Source organism: Oncorhynchus mykiss, chromosome 2 (assembly GCF_013265735.2).
Source record: "Oncorhynchus mykiss isolate Arlee chromosome 2, USDA_OmykA_1.1, whole genome shotgun sequence".
NCBI classification, from domain to species: domain Eukaryota; kingdom Metazoa; phylum Chordata; class Actinopteri; order Salmoniformes; family Salmonidae; genus Oncorhynchus; species Oncorhynchus mykiss.
The window spans coordinates 35,525,721-35,542,428 of record NC_048566.1 but is presented as its reverse complement, the minus strand read 5'-3'; the positions used below and the strand labels follow the sequence as shown (position 1 = coordinate 35,542,428).

At 42.0% G+C, this 16,708-nt stretch overlaps 1 pseudogene; it reads right to left on the bottom strand.

The window, feature by feature from the left end:
• Nucleotides 1-1,980: 1,980 nt before the first annotated feature.
• LOC110534853 lies at nucleotides 1,981-16,343 on the bottom strand (annotated as a pseudogene).
• Between the last annotated feature and the right edge of the window lie 365 nt (nucleotides 16,344-16,708).

Here is a 16,708-nt window from a genome sequence, read left to right as displayed (position 1 = left end):
AGTGATTTATTTAATCGCTATTTGTGATGTTATGAAGCCTGTGCTGGTTGAAATATATGTTGATGTGGGGCGCCGTCCTCAGACAATAGCATGGTATGCTTTTGCCAGAAAGCATATTGTAAATTGGACAAGCTGTTAGATTAACAAGAATTTAAGCTTTTAAATGATATAAGATATGTTCATGAATGTTTAAAATTACGATTATTGCTAGCAGGACGCCTATCCCTAGTGTTCTACTGTGCAACAGTTTGTAAATGTGCTCACAAGTATCAGAGAAGAAGATCTCCACTGAACAAAGATACCTAAGTGAGACAGGCAGAGAGCAGGTGCACAGTAGAGAGTGGTAAGTTGATTTGTAATCGATTATTCATCGATTTCACACTTCACAACCACTGAAGAAGATATTTTGTGGAAAGCGATCTCAGGTAAAGTGATCCTAGAAACAGAAAGAGTGATCAGTGTTCGCTGATCTTTCAGCTCTGTTTACATACACACACACATACATTGTCTCAACGAGATACATTTTGGCCTGCTGTGCGAGTGCTACAGTTGTCACGCCCTGGCCATAGAGAGGTTTTTATTCTCTATTTTGGTTAGGCCAGGGTGTGACTAGGGTGGTCATTCGAGTTTCTTTATTTCTATGTTGGTGTGGTTCCCAATCAGAGGCAGCTGTTCATCGTTGTCTCTGATTGGGGATCATATATAAGTTGTCCTTTTTCATTTGGGTTTTGTGGGTAGTTGTTTTCTGTGTAGTGTCTGCACCTGACAGAACTGTTTCGTTTTGTTCAACTTTGTTATTTTGTTGCGGTGTTCAGTTTTATTAAAAATCATGAACACCTACCACGCTGCACCTTGGTCTTCTTCTTCATCCGATGACAGCCGTGACAGAACTACCCACCACAAAAAGACCAAGCAGCATGGTCAGGAGGAATGGACATGGGAGGACATTTTGAATGGGAAAGGCTCCTGGATGTGGGAGGAGATCCTGGCTGGGAGGGATCGTCTCCTATGGGAGCAGACGGAGGCAGCAAGGAGGAAGCATTTTTACAAGGGGTCACTAGCATGGAAGCCCGTTTTGTTGCGGTGTTCAGTTTTATTAAAAATCATGAACGCCTACCATGCTGCACCTTGGTCTCCTTCTTTATCCGACGACAGCCGTGACAACAGTGAAGTTATGTATGCCTGGTTGATCCAAAAATTGATTCTAACCTATTGGTTCCCATTTAAGGATAAGTTAACACTTAACCTTAGCAAAACAGAGAAATCGTCCAAAAATACTAGTAATTGAATCATGGGCAACGGCATAAATAGAACATTCTGTGTTACCCCGGCATATTTCCACAAGAGCAAAACACAATGCAATCAGTGCTTATAATGCATAAAAACAAAAATATTCAGGCCACTTCTTGCACAAGCAGAACCTTGTGTTCGAGGCTTGACAAACCTGTTAGAGTATCCATTTTCTCTCTTTATATAAAATCAAAGAAAAAGTAATTTCTCATCATCATCATCAAAAGCCACGGAGTCACAGCACACATCACTATTGAACTATATGTGGGGACAGAATATGTGAGATGAAGATGACTGGCTTCAATTGGATGTGTATCAGGCCTGACGTTTGTTGAACACTGGTCAGTGGTGACAACCACTGGATCAGGAAGAGAGAAGAGATCCCTCATTTCCTCTAGATCCAGGGTCAGAAATAGAGATATTTAAAATTACAAAATACACCTCTTTCCCTGACACTAACTGGCAGCGGACACAGTGGAAAATAACTATAATGGACAGATCTAGAACAGGAGCAGGTACAAGTTAGCCTGGTATCCAAACTGATTGCTCTGCGTTACACAGGAAAATAGTGGTGAGTGCAGCATTCAATCTGGTTTAACCAGGCTACCTATGAGTGTGATATAGGATGACATGCAGAAGGGGAGCCCCAGAAAATGTGTTACTGTGTCCCAAGCATGAGAGCAGGGCCAACAATTAATGGTGTAGAGATGGAAATAGCAACATTGAATCTAGATGATACAGTACAGTAACTAACGCATTGCACCTGTTGTGAGGGAATTGTTTGACTATGAACAATAGAGTAAGAGCCTGGAGACCGACAGCTGCTGATAATACAAAGATCTTTTTACATTGTCCACTGGGCCGTGTTCTGACCCTGCAAATAGCTACCAGCAGTCCTGGGTGGCGAGATGTGACTGGGGCTCCTCCTGGAGGCCGGGGGGTTGATTAACGGAGACGTCATTTCAGATGATTCAGGGACAGGGGGAGATCAAATCAGATCAAATTTTAATAGTCACATGCGCCGAATACAACAGGTGTTGCAGTGAAATGCTTACTTACGAGCCCCTAAACAACAATGCAGTTAAGATAAATACGGATGACGGCAGCAACTACCCCGAGATCAATTCCAAATAAATTGCGATTCTTCCCTGCCGTCATCCCCCCTCCCTGAGGCCCCCCCAGAAACTGCAGGGCGGCGTAGTTCAGCTCTTACCTCTCCAGGTCTGCCATAGAGCCCACAGGTTGATAATCCCCGTCTTCTCCCTGTTGAAGGTACAGAAAGAGATGAAAGCCCATTCAGAATCACAGGTTATATCAGCACAGTGCCACCAATGCCATTGACACCTCAGAACATTCAAAGTATAAAGGGATAACATGACAGACATTGAGAGAGGAGAAAGGAGGGTTAGTAGTTATTGATGAGCAGAGGCTTAAGACAAGGAGATTGAGGCTGTTTAGCATGTCCTGTTAGTATCGAGGTAGCCGTGCAACAGTAGTCGTGGAAATCAAAGGCAATACAGCACATGGAAGAGAGCAGACAACTGTGGGCCAGATCTGGTTGTTGGTGACACATATGTGGCTCAGTTCTGGCACTACAATGTGTCATATGGCTCAGATCTGGTCCAAATGTTGGAGATGTGAACTGGCGGAGGGTTGGCACTTTGCTTATGGGCCATCACTGGCTTGAGTTATGTGGCCCAAAGAACTTCCCATAGTTATTGGTCTACTTTTGGTCTGAATGTGGGCCACATTGCCAGGCAAGGTCTGGACATTTCATGCTACAGATCCACTTCAGGACCGTAACACCAAGTGGTTAACTGGGTAAAATGGTAAGTCGTAATATTGTAGACTAGAGCCGAATTTGGGCCATCGCATAATTTTGCTGTCTGGGATGTGTGAGGGATGCTGTCTACCACTGAGACTTGGAGTTGGGATTGGGACTGGGTTGTTTAGGAACCTTACCGTGCTCTCCTCTAGAATGGAGTTAAACTTTGGAGGTGAAGATGAGCGTGCTTGACAGTACGGCTGTGTTGCTCTCTTCCACGTAGTCTGAGGTATAGTGGGGTTCAGGCAGGTAGTCTGTGTACATCCATTGGATCTCTGGGCTATTCTCCGGACAGTTGTCTGGAGGATGCTGTAGCACGCCAACGTCATCAGCAACTATCTCCGCAAGGATGTCAATGTGGGCTGGTGTGGGGAACAGAGAGGACATAAGTGAATGAGTTAAAATTCCCCAATTCACAACATTTACCTATTCTCATTAAAACAAAAATAATTATAATCACAGCTAGGGCAATCCTAGGCTGGTCCCATATCTATTTGTGCTTGCCAACTCCTACTGTCATTGTTATCCCATGTCCAAACAGTGGCCACAGTAGTTGGCAAGACAGCACAAACAGATATGATACCAGGCGAGGGCAATCCAGCCCATAAAAAAAGCCTCTCAGGGTCTCTCAGCAGGCTTACCCAGCACCTTGAGCTCAGAGAAATCTGGGTAGGTGTAGATGTTGGCACCGCCCAGGTCGGCACAGAAGTAGTACCTCCTGAGTGATCTGTACCTATATTACTGATGAGCAGGGTGCAGTTCCTCTGGTGCACGTCCCCAATGAGCTTGGTACGCCCTTTGTAACTTTCACGCACAATGTCTTGAACACCATAGACGGGAAGAGCTGGGAGTAAGGCTTGCCAAAGCACCAGATGTCGTGGATGCCGCGGTGTGGCCGGATACATGAACGTGAAGTAGATGACCACGCAGGAGTTGGTCATGGCCGAGACGTCCCTTGGTACCCAAACATTCCACTGGGATAGGGAGGGGGTATTAGAAATGGGATTATTAAGAGCGAAACTGTATATCAATGAACAATCTACAATACATGAACAGTTTCAAAAGGAATCACTGAGAAAAGATGAGCAGAGAGAACAAAGGGAGAGAGAACAGAGGATTATATCACAATGTTCTCCCTGGGGGAGATGGTAAGAGCAGAGACCCTATGTGGAGGAAGCATATGTCTCACTCTCACCACTGGCAACACTTTAAGTGAGAGGGACAATGTTGAGCCAAGATGGACGCCAGCCAGCACATCAGCACATTAGGCTGATTTCCTGCTGCCATGTGTGCCAGGACACTGTATCTACTCTGTACCCTTTTGTTTTAGTGTTGTTTGCTGTAAGTTTGACACACTCTAAAAGTCAACTGGGTCAATGCAGTAAAACCACCAAATCAGTTTTACTGTGCAATTGCATATCTAGATTACTGCTTTTCTAGTATTACATATGTAGTCTTTCAATTAATTTCCGCAGTCTGAGTTATTGTGGTGTAGTTGAGTAGTAATTCACACTGACATGAGGGAATGAGAAACATAAGAGTTTTACCTTTGATGACCAGCAACAGGGGCAGAAGCAGCTCCAAATACCACATGGTGTCTGTTGAATCCTCCACCAGAGACCTCTGCAACAGACATCGGACCTCAATTACACATCAACTACTTCACACTTGACCATTCTGTTTTGGACCAATGGAGCCCCATGCTATGTGATATATGTCAATATAATGTTATATTCAATATATAAGTAATATGTTACCTGTGGTCAACTAATGTCAGTAGCAGTGACATATAACTGAAATGGTTCATGTCACTTTTTATTTTATTTTTACATATTCTAATGAGCCTATGTTGCTTTAATCTCAGGTAACAATTACATATGTCAAGATGATTGTGTGTAAAAAGACAATAGACATATCTGAGGATCACCTTGACTGCTGAAGGTGGGAAAAGTAGCCAAGCCAGAAAATGTCTGATTCTTCAGCTTGGTGGTGGTAGTAGTAATAATGTTCACTAGAGGGCGTCCGATAAACTCCCAGACAGCTCTACAGTCCTCTGCCTCAAAAAGTATGTCTTTACCCTTATCGCATTTGCCATTCGTAAGGCATTTGTACCACATTGCTGTTCTAAACTTGATGTGATCAGGGTGAGTGAAAGTACAGGAAATAACAGCACATAGGCCAGTCTGTGCTGTTATTTCTTCTGGACTGAAGGTTTGCAGTATTTGTTTGCAGCTGCTGGAGCTGCCTGTCGTGATGGAGGGGAATTAATAGTCATGAGTAATAAACACTTCACTTGTCTGTAACATTTTTTGATGATACAGAATCAGTTTAGATTAAAATGGGTTTTAATTGCCATACCATTACTACTACCTCATCTATACATCTACTAATGATTAAAGGAACACTACTTTGAAATGTTGCTCTCTCTGCCAGAGAGAAGAGTAGAGCTGCCCAGATGAGGACCCACATCCTGCCTCCACTGCCTAAATTAGTCAACCACAACACCAGGGTCCGTCCTCTTTCACCTCTTTCTCTGGTCACCTCGTCTGTTTCCACTGGCCTGGAGCACAGAAAGAGTATAGAATAACATGATAAGTAATGCTATGATAATACACATCTCATTGCCAGCTGTGTAAGTGGAATACATAGGCATTCATAACATCTATCATGAACTTTTTATGACACGTTTATAATGGGTTCAACCTTCTTAGCACATTTTTTAAAACTGTAATTTAATGCATGGAGAGAAGATATCAAATTCCAAGTAAAGCTTTAGTTTACCCTAGTTGTCTGGAGTTTATTTAGAAACCACATGGTAACAGAGTAATTACATACTTTTTACCTAAGTCATTATGGAGATTCATTGTAACAAACAAGAAAGTACAAATTGTTTCTACCAAGGAACAAGGAGATACTAGTTTTGTTGAATAATTTAAAGTAATGTCTAGAGTTGTCAATTTTTCCCAAGTCATTTAACAGTTTTTTCAAGCCGTGCAGAGAATAATTAATATATTTTTTATTTACAAACAGTGGGTTAACTGCCTTGTTCAGGGGCAGAATGGCAGATTTTTACCTTACCAGCTCGGGGATTCGATCTAGCAACCTTTCAGTTACTAGCACAACACTCTAACCACTAGGCTACCTGCCACCCCAGAATAAGACCAAATCAGTACTCTACTGCTTTCTCAGTGCGCTCACTCCTCCTGTTGATTGTGAGCCCCGTGTATGAATCTGGTAAGACACGGGTGGGGGCCTATGCATTTATGTAAACAACACGAGGTGCACGATATCTACGGAAGTCTCAAAGTTTTGCTCGCCTGAGGTAGAGTATCTCATGATAAGCTGTAGACCACACTATCTACCTAGAGAGTTTTCATCTCTATTTTTCATAGCTGTCTACATACCACCACAGAGCGAAGTTGGCACTAAAACTGTACTCAATGAGCTGTATTCTGCCATAAGCAACAGGAAACGCTCACCCAGTAGCGGCGCTCCTAGTGGCCGGTGACTTTAATGTAGGGAAACTTAAATCAGTTTTAGCGAATTTCAATCAGCATGTTAAATGTGCAATCAGAGGGGAAACAATTCTAGACCACCTTTACTTCACATACAGAGATGCATACAAAGCTCTCCCTCTCCCACTATTTGGCAATTCTGACCATAACTCTATCCTCCTGATTCCTGCAAACAAGCTAAACTTGGTCAGATGAAGCAGATGCTTAACTACAGGACTGTTTTGCTAGCACAGACTGGAATATGTTCCGTGATTCTTCCGATGGAATTGAGAAGTACATCACATCAGTCACTGGCTTTATCAATAAGTGCATCGAGGACGTCATCCCCACAGTGACTGTATGTACAAAACCCAACTAGAAGCCATGGATTACAGGCAACATTTGCACAGAGCTAAAGGGCAGAGCTGCCGTTTTCAAGGAGCGGAACTCTTACCCGGAAGCTTATAAGAAATCCTACCTTCCGACGAACAATCAAACAGGCAAAGCTGAATACAGGACTAAGATCGAATCATACTACTCTGGCTCTGACAATCGTTGGATGCAGCATGGCTTGCAAACTATTACAGACTACAAAGGAAAGCACAACCAAGAGCTGCCCAGTGACACGAGCATACCAGAAAAGCTAAATAACTTCTATGCTCGCTTCGAGGCAAATAACACTGGAATATGCATGAGAGCATCAGCTGGTCCGGATGACTGTGTGATCACGCTCTCCACAGCAGATGTGAGTAAGACCTTTAAACAGGTCAACATTCACAAGGCCGCTGGGCCAGATGGATTACCAGGACCTGTACTCCGAGCATGTACTGACCAACTGTCAAGTGTCTTCACTGACATTTTCAACCTCTCCCTGTCTGAGTCTGTAATACCAACATGTTTCAAGCAGACCACCATTGTCCCTGTGCCCAAGAAAACTAAGGTAAACTGCCTATATGACTACCGACCCGTAGCAATCACGTCTGTAGCTATGAAATGCTTTGAAAGGCTGGTCAGGGCTCACATCAACACCATTATCCCAGAAACCCTAGACCCACTCCAATTTGCACACCGCACCAACAGATCCACAGATGATGCATTCTCTATTGCACTACACACTACCATTTTCCACCTGGACAAAAGGAACACCTATGTGAGGTTGCTATTCATTGACTACAGCTCAGCGTTCAACACCATAGTGCCCTCAAAGCTCATCGCTAAGTTAAGGACCCTGAAACTAAACACCTCCCTTTGCAACTGGATCCTGAACTTCCTGACGGGCCGCCCCCCAGGTGGTAAGGGTAGGTAACAACACATCCGCCACGCGGCCACTGATTGGCTGAATAAGTTTATCACATATGAAGAAAAAGTAACTTCCTTCAATTCCAAGCACAAATAAATGAAGAACATAACAGAAAATGTGGCATGCTTGTAAGGAAAAATATGGAATGGAAATATATTGGCAGCTGAAGGAATCTACAGGTTTCCACAGCAATGGACAGAGTGCAATGAGCAAATATACAGTTTCAGGACGGTAGTGCAGAGTGCATAGAATCATATCTCCATATTTGATTCACATAGTTTATCTAAAGTAAAAATGTAAAATCGAATGTGCTTTTTCCTTAACTTATCATACATTACTTATGCACTTTTCCATGATATCCAAAATCATTTTTATGATAAAAAATTCATGCAAGTTATCCTGGACCAGAAGTCAGTTTTTGGGCATGTGAGCTGAAAGTGATAGCATATGCTGCTACTTGGACACTAGTATTGGACATTATGGAACAAAACAACGATTTATTGTGGAACTAGGACTCCTTGCACTACATTCTGATGAAAGATCATCAAAGGTAAGGGAATATTTATGTTGTAATTTTGTATTTCTGTTGACTCCAACATGGCGGAGAAATATTGTTACGTCTGAGCGCCGTCTCAGATTATTGCAATGTTAGGCTTTTTCCGTAACGTTTAAAATAAATCTGACACAGCGGTTGCATTAAGAACCAGTGTATCTTTAATTATATGTAGAACATGTATTTTTAGTCAAAGTTTATGATGAGTATTTCTGTTATCTGGCGTAGCTTTCTATAATTCCTCCGGATATTTTGGAGGAATTTCTGAACATGGCGTCAATGTAAACTGAGGTTTATGGATATAAAATGCATATTATCAAACAAAACATAAATGTACTGTGTAACATGTCATATGACTGTCATCTGATGAAGATTTTCAAGAGGTTAGTGATTGATTTTATTTTTAATCCTGCTTTTGTGATTTTATCTTTGGCTGGAAAAAATGGCAAAAATTTTTCTTTGGTTTGGTGGTGGTCTTACATAAATATATGTTGTGTTTTCGCTGTAAAACATTTTAAAAATCTGACACGACGGGTAGATGAACAAGGTGTTTATCTTTCATTTGAGGAATTGGACTTGTTAATGTGTGGAGGTTAAATATTTCTAAAGAATATTTTTACATTCCCTGCGCCACCGTTTAAGCTGAACGGGGGGGGGGGGGGTTTCAAAATAAAGCTAGACAAGCATTTGTGTAAGTTTATCGATAGCCTAGCATAGCATTTTGTCCAGCTAGCAGCAGGTAACTTGGTCACGGAAATCAGAAAAGCAATCAAATTAAATCGTTTACCTTTGATGAGCTTCGGATGTTTTCACTCACGAGACTCCCAGTTAGATAGCCAATGTTCCTTTTTTCCCAAAATATTATTTTTGTAGGCGAAATAGCTCCGTTTGTTCTTCATGTTTGGCTGAGAAATCGCCCGGAAATTGCAGTCACGAAAAGCCAAAAAATAATATTGACAGAAACATGGCAAACGTTGTTTATAATCAAATATGTTTTTCAAATATCTATTCGATAATATATCCACCGGGACAATTGGTTTTTCAGTAGGACCGATTGGAATAATGGCTACCTCTATATTTTACGCAAGAATCACTCTGAGAGCATCGGGTGACCACTTGCGCTATGTAGCCGCTTACGGGTATTCTTCAACATAAATGCGTAAAACTACGTCACAGTGCTGTAGACACCTTGGGGAATACGGAGAAAAAGTAATCTGGTTGATAGCCCATTCACTGCTCAATAGGGACTCTCAGAGCTGAGATGAGTCACTTCCGGATTGGATTTTTCTCAGGCTTTCGCCTGCAATATCAGTTCTGTTATACTCAAAGACAATATTTTTTACAGTTTTGGAAACTTTAGAGTGTTTTCTATCCTAAGCTGTCAATTATATGCATATTCTAGCATCTTGTCCTGACAAAATATCCCGTTTACTATGGGAACGTTATTTTTCCAAAAATGAAAATACTGCCCCCTAGTCACAAAAGGTTAAACTTCTAGTGCCCGGTTGCTGTTGTGCGGGCTTATCCTTACTGTCCGTGGTGCTGTTGTGTTTTTTGCCTGCGTATTATGTTCTTTCCCTGTTTTGGAGACATACGTGTTCTATGGGCATTGCCTGTTTGTTTGGCTAGACTACGCGCAATAAACGCATTTCTTTGGAAGTTTGCTCTCTGCGCCTGACTCTACACCCACCACTCCTAGAAATACGTGACACTCCCAGTCTCTATGTACACAGCCCGCATTACAGTGTTGCTAAAAAAAAGACAAGGACCCTCTATCCTGCTCGTCCTTCCGGCCCCTTAGCTTGTTGGATTTCGACTACAAAATAATGAACAAATTGCTCGCCAAAAGACTAAACACTCTTCTTCGCAAAATAATAAAAGTGGATCAAACTGGATTTATTAGAGACAGATACTCTTCTGATAACATTTGCCGTCTATTTGATATTATTGATCAAGTAAACGTGCAGAAGACCCCTGTCCTGCTGGCTTCACTGGATGCTGAGAAGGCATTCGACAGGATGGAGTGGAGCTTTCTGTTCTCAGTCTTAGAAAACTTCAATATGGGCCCTTTATTAAATAGATTAAGTCCCTATACTCTCATCCAAATGCCATGGTGACTACTAATGGTCTAAATTATTTAGGAAGTGGCACAAGACTAGGATGCTCGCTTTCCACACTCTCTACTTGTTGGGGGCGGAGCCTTTGGCAGAGTTGATAAGGAGCAATCCAAGTATTATGGGTGTTTCTGCAGGTGGCCTGCAGCACAAGATTTCACTCAACGCGTATGATGACTTGCTCTACATATCCAACCCTGAGAAATCCCTCCCATTTTAGACACATTTGCTCAGTATGGCAAGTTTTTAGAATAGAAGATACATTTGAACTAATCCACTGTTTGCCCTCTTAATCTTACACTCAGCAGCTCTATGAAGACACTGTCCATTCCAATGGAAGACACAGGGGTTTCAATACCTTGGGATCTTTGTAACACCGATTCTGAATTGCCTTTTCAAGGAAAAGTTTCTTCCACTCCTGGATCGAATCAAGAACGATCTCCAAACCTGGATCTCCCTCCTAATTAGCTTAGTTGAAGAATCAATGGCATCCGTATGAACATTCTCCTTAGATTGAACTATTTTTTTCAGATGCTCCCATGCTATCTCCCAGTTTCCTTTTTCAAAACAACTAACCAAAGCATCACTACATTTGTATGGGGGCAATTAAAAAAGGGTGTTCTTGCCCTTCCCTGCCTTCAATTGTACTACTGGTCTGCCCAAATTCGTAACATGCTAACATGGGTCACAAACAGACAAGACTCAACGTGGATTCAGATAGAAGCCCAATCCTCTGTTTCATTGCCCCTAAGCTCATTTATATTAATTGATAACTTTAGTGAAGTGGGCAACATAGCCACAACCATTGTGATTTACAGCACCCTACTAGCATGGAGGGACTGTAAGACAAACATTGGCATTTTCTCCCAAATATGCTCTCACTCACCTATAGTATGCAACCCAGACATGCCAACTTTAATATTTGGCATCCTCTAGAGATCAGGACCTTTTCAGACCTGTTTCATCAGAAAACCACTACACTGAAATATTTTCAAGAGCTCTGCAGTGAATTCAATGTGCCAGGATCCATTTTTTTATATATCTTCAAATTAGACACGTACTTTACTCATTTACTTCCAAGGGGAAGTTTAGAACTCAGCTGAATGAAGTTGAGACCCTTCTTGCTACAGCACAATCCATCAAAGGCAAAATCTCCTACATCTATAGACTCCTTTCTGAGAAAGGAGGCTCCTTCTTTACTCCTCTGAAAATAATCTGGGAAAAGGACCTTTGTCTGACTATTAGCAATGAGTTATGGGCGGATGTTGGCAATAGGGTATACTGCTCCTCTACTAATATAAAAATGAATTAATCAAATGTTTGTACAAATGGTATTACACCCCAGTGAAACTCAATAGAATGAATACAGCCAATTGTCCTGATTGTAAAAGATGTACATCTGAAAGTGGAACCTATATGCATGTATTTTGGAGTTGTAGAGAGATGACCAGATTTTAGCAATCTATACATTCTGCTGCACAGAAAATACTAGATGTACAGTTTGATATCACCCTTGTCTCTATCTTCTTAATGCCCAGCAGGACGTTGTTATTGATCCTGACAGAGAAAATGTGTTTATGACTATCACATACTTTACTAAGAAATTAGTTGTCCTATTGTGGGCTTCTAATACTTCTTCTAAATTTAAAATGTGGATTGACCAGATTGTTGACTTTCTTCCTCTTGAAAAGCTCACTTATGACCTCCACAAGAAACAGCCCAGGTTTGATATACTCTGGTCTCCACTACTCAACTATATTTCAAATTGGACAGAGTGAATGGGGTGATTAGTGAAATTAGCAGATACATGTTGTGTAAGGTGCTGTAAAAACTCATTCTTTGCTCATTGTCTCAGCTAAAGCTGGAAATGACTAATAGGAACACTGATAGTGCTGCTGCAAGTTTGTTATATTATTTATGTGGAATGTGTTTTGCTGGTTGAAAAACAAGAAAACGTAATAAAACTTTCAATTGAATTTATATTTATTTTTCCTCTTAACTTTTCCATTTTATGCATACAAACCTGAAACTTTACTAAGAAGAGAAGTGTGAATTATTTCACGTAAAAATGGTCTCAGTGCACTGAAAACTCTCAGCTTAAGTATAGGAGTGTGGGGGAAGAACAGGTGCTCAATAATCGTGGACGCATGGCAATGACCTCATGCTCTTTCTGAGAGTATCCAATGAGACGGCTTCACATTCTTACCTTGTACCCTTTGAGAACCACTAGTTACTTCTAGCACTCAGAGAAAGTAAATCTAGGCCTATAGTAAGCATCTTATTTGACAGTATCTGGGCTTATAACAGATACATTGATAAATAAAGTAACCTTTTCATTACAAAATACTTCTATATTCTGCATCTATGAACTAGATGTGAAATATATTAGCTGAGAGACACACCAGCTATGGTCCAGGGGAGAACTGCATTCCCACATCCTTCAGAAAGATCTACAATTTATGAAGAGAGAAACAGTGTCATTAGAGCAGTCTTTGAAGTCTTGCAATAAACACACTCCAACCGTCACACAACACAATTGCAAGCTGTGCACAAGTTAATATTGTCTACTAGAAGAAATATCTGCAAGTTTTTTCTTTAAATTATAGCACCTCTGTTTCCCTCCTTTTTGGGTGACCTACAACTTCTGTCTCACTCCTACCACCGCATTTCTGCTGACACACACCACAGTGATGTTTTTGGTGTGGTTTCCAATAGGCGGGCTGATGGTGTTGAGCTTCAGCAGTGGCTACTGTATGAGAGGTAAGGGAACGCCCTGAGTGACATACACACACACACACACAGATAATGACCTCTGCATGGACCACACACCCAGAACCATTGAGCATCAAAGGACGATCTGGAAAAGGACATTGAAGAGAGAGGTATCAGTGATAGATTGATGTCAACACGACAGATAAGTGATTCCATGTCATATCAATGTGTAATTTTCAATCAAGTTTGGATAATTCTGTTTGTACTTACACATTAGAGTTACAAGAGTGGAAGCTGGAAGTCCTGTTGAGGTGTTGAGCACACAAACTCCCATGCATGTTCTCTTGTTAGAGATTGTGAGAGCGACCAGTCCAGAGTTTTTCTGTTCCAAAGCTGTTGACCTGTTCTTACTCCAGAGGAAGTTAGATGATGGTGGTGGGTAGTTGTCAACACTGCAGGTCAGATTCGGGGTATCACCCTCTCTCACTGTGATAATGAGTTCCTTTCACGTCTTGAAAACAAAGTGAATATGCAGTTAATCATGTTCATGAAATATGTGACACGCTCTATCATAATCAGTCAGACATTGCAATGGCTAATTTGCATGCACACCAGTGGAGGATCCTCAGAGGACGAAGGGGAGGACCATCATCCTCAGTGAATTTCATAAAAATGAAAATGGTAAAACTTTTAAGATGTACTTTTTAGATGAACAATACTAAATATATGTCACCAAATAGTTAATTAAAATGCACTGTTTTGCAATGAGTAGCCTCAACAGCACTCTGTAGGGTTACACCATGGTGTAGCTGGAGGACAGCTAGCTTCCGCCTCCTTTGGGTACATTGACTTTAAATCAAAATCTAGCAGGCTCATCGTTCTCCCCCTTCCATTGATTTACACAATAATTATGACTTCCGGAGGATATCCTCCAACCTATCAGAGTTCTTGTAGCATGAACTGACATATCCGCCAAATCAAAGGATCAGATAATTAATCTAGTACTGAAAGCATAGGCTACAGCTAGCTAGCAATGCAGTGCATAAAATGTGGTGAGTAGTTCACTCAAAGAGAGAGAACGTGTAACCATTCTCCTCTTCGTCTGAGGAAGAGTAATCAAGATCGGACCAACACGCAGCGTGGTAAGTGTCCATGTTAATATTTTAATATAACAGAACACAAAACAAAAATACCAACGAGAATGTAAGAAACGAAACAGTCCTGTCAGGTGAAACAACACTAAACAGAAAACAACTAACCACAAACACAGGTGGGAACAGGCAACCTAAGTATGGTTCTCAATCAGAGACAACGATAGACAGCTAGCTGCCTCTGATTGGGACCCATACCAGGCCAAACACAGAAATACAAAACATAGAACAAAAACATAGAATGCCCACCCCAACTAACGCCCTGACCAAACCAAAATAGAGACATAAAAAAGGAACTAAGGTCAGGACGTGACAGAAAGACATTAGTTGAACAGTTTTGAAGAAATTAATTTCTTCAAAAAATGAAGGAGAAGAAAGAGAGATAGAGAGAGATATTTCGTCCTTTTTTTTCACTTTCACTTACTTAGCTAGCAAATGTAGCTAGCCAATTTAGCCCACTCAAAACCCCCGCTCAAACAGAGGGATGCTATGTTAGCTAGCTGGCTATGACTTTCCAACAGAACACCAAGTAAAGGTAAGCTTTTAGTTTGACTAATTTATGTTGTAAGTGCTAAACTGCTTACTAACTGTACACTGTAACATTACTGCATGATTGTAGGGGGTTTACTAACGCATTAGTTCTATGAACTATGTTGACTATGACATTACTTACTAGTTAATATGGTGACAACGATGTAGGCTGTGTGTTGTGGCTATGATATGGTTTGACTTGGAAAGGTTTTTTCACCTGGTCACATACAGCTGATGTGTTGTGCATTGAACTCCACAAGAGAAGATGAGAGTGCATAGAGATGAGAAGAAATACAACGGGCCTGCTATAAAAGTAAACTGTTTACGCATGATTAGGGGTGTATTTATTACGCCGATTCTGTTGAAAACGTTTCTTAAACGGAAGCAAACGGAACGAAATGGGGATAAAAATACCTGAATTTGTCCATTAGATTCTCTCGTTTACAATTGTTATACTAATGATTACAACCTAGATCAGCTAGATGCAGGCAAGCGTGTGCAAGGCGGTATTGAATGTGTTACTGTCTGTCCGTGTGTCACTGTCACCCCCAAAAATGATCTCGACCTGTGTGCACCTACGTCATAGCAACTTCATGATGGGTATAGGGAACATTTTTACATCAGGTCGTAGCCTAAACCGATTGCTGTTACATTAAACTGGGTGAATAGAATATGAATGACAGTCTATGCTGTATGCTGTAATATGCTGTAATAGAATGAGGCCATGCTCATGAAAAAAACTATCGTCCTCCCTCATCTTATACGGCACCGACCACCACTGATATACACTAAGTGTACAAACATTAAGAACATATTCCTAATTTTGAGCCTGACACCTAGTACCATACCCCGTTCAAAGGCAAAAATAGTACCATACCCCGTTCGAAGACAAAAATATTTTGTCTTGCCCATTCACCCGCTGAATGGCACACATACACAATCCATGTCTCAATTATTTCAAGGCTTAGAAAACAAAGTGCACACACAGTCAGTTAATCATGTTCACACCACTTTGCCCTGCCAACCACTCTACAGACTCGTCATCCAAACAGAGCGAGGCTCTGGCCTTGGTGAGGATCAACACATGCTGGCATCCGCCATGCAGGCCACCAGGGGCACAGGGATGTCTGACACCCCACCAAAGAGCGAGGCGACCGCCCATACCGGGGCTGGGCCTTCAGCACCTTCAGGCTGGCCTCCCATCTCTCTTCCAGGCTCTTCTCCGTATCCTTCTCTGAGGCCAGCTGGGCAAAGTACACCATGTCCCTCTGCACCGAGAGGGTCTCCAGGAACTCCACCACGTTGTTGTCTTGGAGACTCTGAGTGAACGCCATGACCACCACGTTGTACTGCAGGAACTTGACCAGCTCCATTTACGCCTCCTGGTCAAAGGGTGAGGCTGCTGGCATGGGTGGCAGGTCCCACAGGCAGAAGTCTGGGTGTTTGGGGTTGGGTAGATGGCCAGCTCTTCTGGATTCACCCTCCCTAGACCCCAGTCTAGGTAGGGTGTTGATGAAGGCAGGCTTCTCTGGCCTCCTGGTCACCCGCCACGGCCTGGTTGATCCGGCTTATCAGGAGGTCCTCCTCAACATCCTTGACGTAGAGCATGTTGTTCTCGATGGACTCTTTGAGAGTCTCCAGGAGGTTCAGGCTGTCAGATACAGTACAACATCTGCCATCGTGGCTGCAGGAGACTGGAGGATGATCATTAGCATAGGGCATACAGCAAACACCACAA